Source organism: Gekko japonicus, unplaced genomic scaffold (genome assembly GCF_001447785.1).
Source record: "Gekko japonicus isolate JY-2015 unplaced genomic scaffold, Gekko_japonicus_V1.1 scaffold509, whole genome shotgun sequence".
NCBI lineage: Eukaryota > Metazoa > Chordata > Lepidosauria > Squamata > Gekkonidae > Gekko > Gekko japonicus.
The window spans coordinates 887,423-895,899 of NW_015168664.1; positions in this window are offsets into that span (position 1 = coordinate 887,423).

Here is an 8,477-nt window from a genome sequence, read left to right on the forward strand (position 1 = left end):
TAGAACATCATCGCTGGAGTCCTCGCTACTTAATAAAGCTGGCCATCGAATTAGGATTACTGCCCATCTTGGGGATCTATATATAGGATAACATCATGTCTATGGGATTTTATTGTGGATGTTTAACACTGTTTATTGTATTTTACCTATTTAACTTGGCACTAGCCATATGTTAGCCACCCTGAGCCGTTGGGAAGGGCGGGATATAAATCCAAAATAAAAATAAATAAATAAATAAAAATCTCTGTTGTCTGGAGAGGAGCTGTAATTCTGGGGAATCCCCAGGTCCCACCTGGAGGCTGGCATCCTTAGATCTAGCCCAATATTCTCTTTCTGATAGTAGCTGAGAAGATACCTTCAGTAAGCCCGCAAATAAGGCATGATGTCAATAGCTCCGCCCCAGCTGTTGTCAGCAGCATCCAGTAGCCTTGATAAACCTTCATATAATCCTCTTTTAGAGCCATCCAAGCTAATGAGTACCATCCCAAGTTGTGGCAGTGAGTCCCATGTAACAAAATGTATGAAGCTGCCCATACTGAGTTTGACCATTGGCTTCCCTTGCCAGTGCAATCTACTTCATAGCAACACCTCTTCAAGGTCTCAGATAATAACCTCTCCCGACCATGTTACCTGGTATCTACTTAATGGGAGATGCTAGGAATTAAATCTGGGACCTTCTGCATGCAAAGCATGTTCTCTAATACTGAGCTCTGAGTCAAAATGGGGAGCATAATGCAGGCAATGCTTGCCTCCAATGACCATTTGATTTCATACTGCAGTCATTCGTTTTCATAATTACAATGAAAATGTATTAGGCTGAAACTAAATTCTGCTGTAACTGCTGTATTTTCCTGACACAGAAAAGGGAGAAAGAGGGATTTGAAAGCACCAGAAAGAGATTACAGTTCAGTGAAGGGGGGATGTTGTTTTCAGGGGCCCAGGGGCCCTTCTGAATATGAGTGCCCTCTTGTCTTGTCCTTGCTGTCTCAAAAGAAATCAGAGGAGGAGGAGCCAGCATCTAGGCGAGGTACTCCTAAATTGAGCTTTTGAGCATAGGGAGATGCTGCTCTAGCTCTGTATTCTGTACTCCTGGGAATTATGTTTCACGTAGCATAAATTATCAACCAATAAAGTCACTACCAAAATGGATGAATTGGAAAGGTCAGTGGTGATTCAAAGGAAGGCTGCTTCCCGACCTGTGTTTCAAATTATAATGATCCTAATGTCCTCTCTTGAGAGCTTTTCTGAAGGGGAGACTGAAGGGGAGGCAAGCAGTGCCTGCAGGCTGTGCGGACGGAGGCTGCCATCCTTACTGCGCCAGGATCTTCGGCAAGCATTGCTTCTCTGGGCAACGCAGCCAGCTGGACCTGGATGAGAAACAGTGCATTATGCTTAACATTATGCTTAACATCCTTTCCTTCCCTAGCACCCCCTTCCCAACAAAACAAGGGATCTAAAATCCAGACTAAACTGGAAACGATAACCTATTTCGTGTCTCCAAGCAGTTCTGAATTCTTTCTGCGCCATTTTTCTTTTTCACCAGTGTGGCTCCTTACAGCTATGCACTGCTGCCGCTGCCGCTTCATTTCAGTGCCATAAATCCTGGTGCCTTTGCAGCCTGACAGCCCATTCTGGATGTGATCGGAAAACCAACGGGTGTTCTTTTTAAGGTTTAGTACTTGCCTGCGTCAACTCGTCTCATATCAATCAGGCTAGGGTGTGCCCTGCAAGCCTGCAGATGCAGCAGAACATAGTGACCTTCTTACCAGGGGAGTTGGAAATTGGAAAAGGCGGAGGGAAGGGTTGACGCGATTGGAGAAAATTAAGAGGAGGGAAAAAAGCAATCACAGTGTTCCCTTCTGAAACCCAAGGGATCAAATCAGCCAACGTCCAACACTGCAAGAGTTTATTACACTTGCGAAAGCAACGTTTGTCAGGGCTGACAGTTCCAGAATTGAACCAGGCTGACAATAAATAATTGCATTCTCCCTTCTTAAGAAGTCTCGGGGGACCTTTTTTCATGAAAGCTGTGAGTCTTGACTCCCCAGATTTTTATCCAGGCAGGGGTTTCAAAGCTGTGGAGTGTTTTTTGCATTGTACCACCTCTCCAAGGGGAAAATGACAGTAATTGAGCTTTCATGTGAGTTAATTTAATGCTACAGACATTTTAAAATGGCTGCCGGCTACCGGATTTGAATTAAAATAGCTCAAAGGTGGTGGTGGTGGGGGGAAGCCAAGTAGCTGATTCTGTTAAACTCCTGTAATTTTATACTGAACCACAGTTGGTCATTATTTGCCACAATGGGTACTATTTCAGGTCTCAGATGGTGGTAGAGCAGAAAAGGTAGGAGATTCAGCAAAGTGAGAGGGTGGGGATTTTATCATTTATGCTGTGTACATACTGTAAACCATTTTGAACCCTTCCCTTAGGGAAAGGTGATCTAAAAAAAGTTTTAAACAAACAAGCTGGTCCTTTCTTGTGCAATCCTTTGTTTGTCTGGGATGCTTCTCACAGGCTTGTTCTCAGCTCAAACCAGAGTTAAGTCCCACATGAGCAGATATGAAAATGTGCTTACATAAATATCTGCAATTTCTTTCTGTATTCAGGGCAGTAGCAAAACAGCCACTGTTTTCTTACGGGAACTGCCAGTAGTTTTTGCTGATGTCCATGTCTTCAGTTACATGCCCCAGTAATATTTCACTCCTCCTTTTTCAGATTTCCCACCAATTTTCCTTCCCAACAATTTCCCATTGTTCCCTTTCATGAGTGAGTCTCAAGAATTAGGCACCTTATCCCACCTTCTTGAATCGACTAGGCAAATTCAGTTTGCTAGGTTGCTGCCCAGTGAGACAAAAAGGTTCAACGGAGGCACAGACATCAAGGATTCACTTCTTGTCCACTTCTTGTCACAAGAAGTGAGCGGTGTGCTCCAGCTGTGCTGCATGAAACAAGGCATCTGGTATCCAGATGCCATCCTTGATGCTGTTTAGCAAACAATGTGAAGACGGTGCCTGATTCCTAGGGCTTTCCTGGACTAAGCAGAAATCCAAAGCCACAAAGTAAATCCACTCTTTTGTCTCACATCCCTCTCTCACCATTTCTTTTGTTGTCTCCCCCCCCCTGATTCTGCATTCCCCTGTCCCCCCCCTCTCATGTATGAACTAATTGATGTCTGATCTGTTCAGTAGTTTGGCCCTAAAAGGAAACCTTCAGTTAACTGCTCACATAACTTGCCTGTCACTTTTGATAACAGTCAGGGCATTGTTTTTGCAAGTGTTCGACAGTAAAAATTACCCGCTTTGCTCTCATCAAGCAAATGAACCCCGAGGCTTTGTATGAAAGCCATTAACAATCGAATCACAGGAGGGACCAGAGCGGGGGGGGGGCATCCTGTGGTTTTGGAATCCACCCCTCCCCTCTTGGTCCATTTAGTTTTAATTAACCTTCATTAGCTTGGATGGGGATATCACTTGCCATGATTCATGGTTGCAGGGGATCAATTGTGTCTGCCTGTCACTGGGGATGCTGCTGCTGCTCCTGTGTGGGCATCCAGGCAAGAATATGTCTCTGCAACAGAAATAAACAATGACTAATATGCTTCTGAGCACCAGCCCTGGGCTTTGCCAACCATGCCCAGCTGCTAACAAAGTTATTGATAGAACAAAATGACATGCACATGCCCATGTGTGTGCATGTGCGCAAACACACACTCGTACTTTTAATCTAGGGCACTGATAATGCAGTCTAGTAAATAATTTCTGTAATGCTCCATAAATCTGGAGTTGGGATGATAATAAATACTAGGCATGAGCCAGCCAAAGTTAAGCATTTTCAAGTCCCCCCTGATTTCAGTGGGCAAATTATTAAGCAGATGTTTAAAGCTTGTTTTGGATGTACAGGAGAATGAGCTGATAGAATTCAGAGGCATACAATGGGCTGTACCATTGCAGACTGTGGGGGAGCAAGGATCAAATTATTAATACTTCTTCATGCAAATACTTCCTGCATCAGGGAGAAAGGGTCTAATTCCAGCCCTTAATATTTACTTACAGGCAACTATTAAAGTAGGGTGCTTTATATTGAGGCAGGCCATTGGTTAGCTAGCTCAGTATTATCTTCTCTAAGGGACAGTTACTCTTTGGGGTCTCAGGTAGGGAAAGGTCTTTTGCAACACCTGCTACCCAAAAATCTTTTTAACTGGAGATGCCACCAATTATACCTGGGACCTTCTGTGTGTAAGCATGTGCTCTGTGGTTGAACCACAGCGTCTCTCAGTTACTAAACATTACAGGACTGAGTTGCAGAAGAGTTTTCAATGGGACTTAGTCACAACTATAGGTAGACTGTAGTCACAACTATAGTCACAACTCAAGGCTATAAGTTTGCTCCATTAAAATCAATTGGAGTTCTACTACTAAAGAAGATAATTGGGTTTATACCCTGCCCTTCATTATCTGAAGGAGTTTCAGAGTGGTTTACAATCTCCTTTCCCTTCCCCTCCCCGCAACAGACACCCTTTAAGATAGGTGAGGCTGAGAGAGCTCTCTCAAGAACTGGTCTTGACAGAACAGCTCTGAGAGCCATGACTGACCCAAGGTCACACCAGCAGCTGTATGTGGGGGAGTGGGGAATCAAACCTGATTCTCCCAGATTATAGTCCACGCTCCTAAACACTACACCAAACTGGCTCTCAACCAGAACAAGCTTTCTTTCCATAAGAAAAAAAAATCTAGTACATAGTTTAAAACACATTGGCTGGGAGCAGGCAAGATGCCCCATTCCAACCCAGTCAAGTGTAAAACCATGATGATACCCCCCAGTGGGCCACCTTGTGGGTCCAACATAGGGTTACCAGGTCCGGGTTGGGAAGTGCCTAGAGATTTTGGGGGTGTAGGCTGAGGAGGGTGGGGATTGGGGAGGGGATGGAGTTCAGTGGGATGGGAAGGTGGGTTAACTCTTTCTTCCTGCAGACTTTTTTCTTTCCAGACTTTTTTTAACCCTAGTGTGTTTGTGTGGGAGAGGCAACAGGATTTTATGTGAGAGATACAACAGGGGTTTATGTTGTTGTTTTTCCCCCCTGCTAGGCCTATAAGCCTGGGGTTATTTTATTCTTGGCAGAGTGAGTGATTAGAAAGTCACATGGCTTATTTTCTAGAATTCCAGCCATGCCCATTTTGCCTCCCTTACTGCTGAATCTGTTCAAGTAAATCAAAATTTCTTAAAAGTTCGTACTGCTGGCTGGGAAAGGGAAGGACTGTGGCTCAGTAGAGCCCCAATTTTGCATACAGAAGGCTCAGTCCCAGCCTCTCCAGTGGAAGGGAGCAAGTGATACGAGAGACCTCAGCCTGAGAACCTGGAGAGCCGCTGCCAGTCACAGTAGACAATACTGAACTTGAAAGACCACTGGTTTTGAACATGCCTTATATGATATAACTAGGAGGAAGGCCCGTTGCAGGTATGAATGCAACAGGCGCTAGTGGGTGGCCACAGCCCCCTCCCCTGGCGGCGCGAGTCCTCGTCCCGCGAAGACGGGCACGGTCACTCACAGGGCGCAAGGGGAGGTTGAGCAAGCTGGCGCAGACAGGGAAGGGGAGGTGGCGGAAACCGGCGGTGGGGGGGGCTGAGAAGGAAGGGGACGGGGTGTCAACCGCCTCCCCTTCCAGCGGCTCGCTTGGCCTCCCCGCCAAGAGGGAAGGGGAGGGGGTTTAAACTGGAGGCCAGCGAGGGCGGCAGAAGGAGGGCTGGGAGAGGCCCGACGGGCTCCCGGAAGAACTGTCTGCGGCAGCCCCGGGAAGCGCAGCGTGGCCTTTCCCCCACCCCAAGGTGAGGCGGAGCATGCCGGCAGGGTACAGGGAAGCGCGCCGTGCAGCCTGAATAGGCTTGCTCCGCTCTCTCCCTGGGCAGTTGGTCGCCTCGTGCTGGGGGATTGCAGTTCTGAGTGTGAGACAGACAGACAGCCTACGTTAGAGGCCTGATCTCTGCAGGCAAGCACGATCACAGCGTCAGCAGTTTCGGAGCCTTCAGGGCACCAGCGTAGGGCTCTTTAACCTGGAGCAGTTGGCTGCATCGGAAGCAGGAGCGTCGGACACGTTGGCCAGAGCTGGGGCTGCGGTGGCTGTTCCAGGAGTCGGTAGTGTCCCTCCCTTTTGCTCTTGTTGGGGGCGTCTCGGGAGGAGTCAGCGTGTCGGGGCTATGCGACGCGGCCAATGGAGGGGGGGGAAGGTCCTGATGGGCAGTTCAACCGTCCATACACTGTTGGTGCGCATTGCGTGAGTTTGCGTCTTACAGAATTATATATAAGGGAGAGATACAAATTATATTGCTCTTGTGTCATTCTTAAGCTGTAAAAATTAAAATACCCCCAAATTCTGGAAAGGCACCAGTGATTTAGAGTATGAGTATTCTCTAGGAATAAGTATTCCTGACTATTATCTAGGAATAAATCTGTTCTAATTCTCCCCCCTACCTCTAGTCAGCATTAAAATCTGTTGTAGATAAAGGTCTTTGCTGGGAACTTTATCTCTCTTCCAAAGCTGTTACTTTACCTTCTCAACTTAGAATCTTTGTATCTATAAAAATAAGCAGTCTCTCTGTAAGTAACTACTCTTCAACCTCCAGATACCCAGTTAGTGCAAATTAGAGACGTGGTGTGTCAGTCAGAGTGCTCTTCAGTGCTGACTCTAAGCATTGTCCTCTCTAATGCCAAAGCCCAGTTAGGATAAAAGACACTAGTCCAGTTGGGGAGATGACTTGGGTTAAGAATAATGCTGCAAAAGCAAACGTTCTTGGGAGCTTTCTAATGGGTGTTCAGAGATTGTGAAAGATGAAAGGAGTCTGTTAGCAAACAGGTTCCTTATCCAAGTGGTCTAGAACAGTGATTCCCAACCTTGTTCAGACTTCCAAATTTACTTCATATGGTGACCCATCCTAGAACCATAGAATCATAGAGTTGGAAGGGACCTCCAGGGTAATCTAGTCCAGTCCCCTGCACAAGGCAGGGTCATCTAGTCCAATCCCCTCCACACCCGCAGTGACCGCTGTTCCATGCCCAGAAGATGACAAAAAACCTCCAGGATCCCTGGCCAAACCGGCCTGTATTCGATGAGTATTTTGCTGATTTGTTGGTTGAATACAAAAGATAATATCTTGTCTTCCGCCGTCCTCTGAAGTTTGCTCAATTTCATGTTTGTTGCATCTATGACACTGTCTAACTATCTCATCCTTTGCCATCCCCGTCTTCTTTGACCTTCAATCTTTCCCAGCATCAGGGTATAAAGATTAGCTGACATCCAATACTTCATGAACAATGTCTGTAATAACAGAAAGATTACATGTAATGAAATGGGCTGTTTGGAATCTAAAAAGATTACTTTTATGGCTGTAACTTGAGACCAACAATTCTGAATTAACATTTCGGTATCGGACGTTTCCAGGAAATATTAGAGGCTTGCATCCTGAAATGGAGGTTCCAGTGCCCATACAGAATTCTCCTGCCTGTAAGCAAGGCTTTCTTCATTCACATATTGCTCTCTGCTGGTAGAGTTAACCTCTCCTTTGAATTATAAGCCACTTACCCAGGAAGTCCATGTGTCCACTCTAACCTTCCCGGATTCTTGAGTCAAAGCCAATGTGCTGAAGAAACCTTCATATAGTGTAGAATATAGTCATAATTTAATTATTTTTAGTTCCTATGTAATCCTAAACAGAGTTACACCCTTCTAAATCAATTGAAGTCAATGAGCTTAAACTCTGCTTACGACTGGACTATTAGCAGATGGTGAACAAAATACAAAATTAGGGGAAGGGAGTGGAAAACATGGTGTGCCTATATAAATAACAGTTAATTGCAACAACACATTGAAGGTCAAAGAAGACGGGGACGGCAAAGGATGAGATGGTTAGACAGTGTCATAGATGCAACGAACATGAAATTGAGCAAACTTCAGAGGACAGCGGAAGACAGGAGGGCCTGGCGGGATCTGGTCCATGGGGTCGCGAAGAGTCGGACTCGACTGTGCGACTGAACAACAACAACAACACACTGGTATGAAAAAACTGTAATAGTTGTATGACATTTTCCTAATTTTTTTTAAAAAAATTGGTATAAGTGATTTATTGGATAATCATATATCAAACAAGTGTCATTTTCCACAGTATTGGAAACAACATTCCTGGCCCAATCCTTTAAGAATACACTGAAAAGGCACATATTTTCCATGTTATTGGTAACTTGTGAAGAAAACAGAGGGCAGTTAATAATTTTAGGCTTGTAGGAAAAGAAATTATTAGTATATGTTAGGTCTTTAGCTTTCTAAGAGCCCTGAGTACCATCTGGTAGAGAGACAGAATAAAAATGAATCAGTCAAAAAGTGAAGAAATAAATAACTAAACACAGAAGAAAGGGCAACTTTTACAACTTTTACAACAGTCCAACCAAGCACTTTCTGTTCCACTGGTTATTATTTCACAAGCTAAA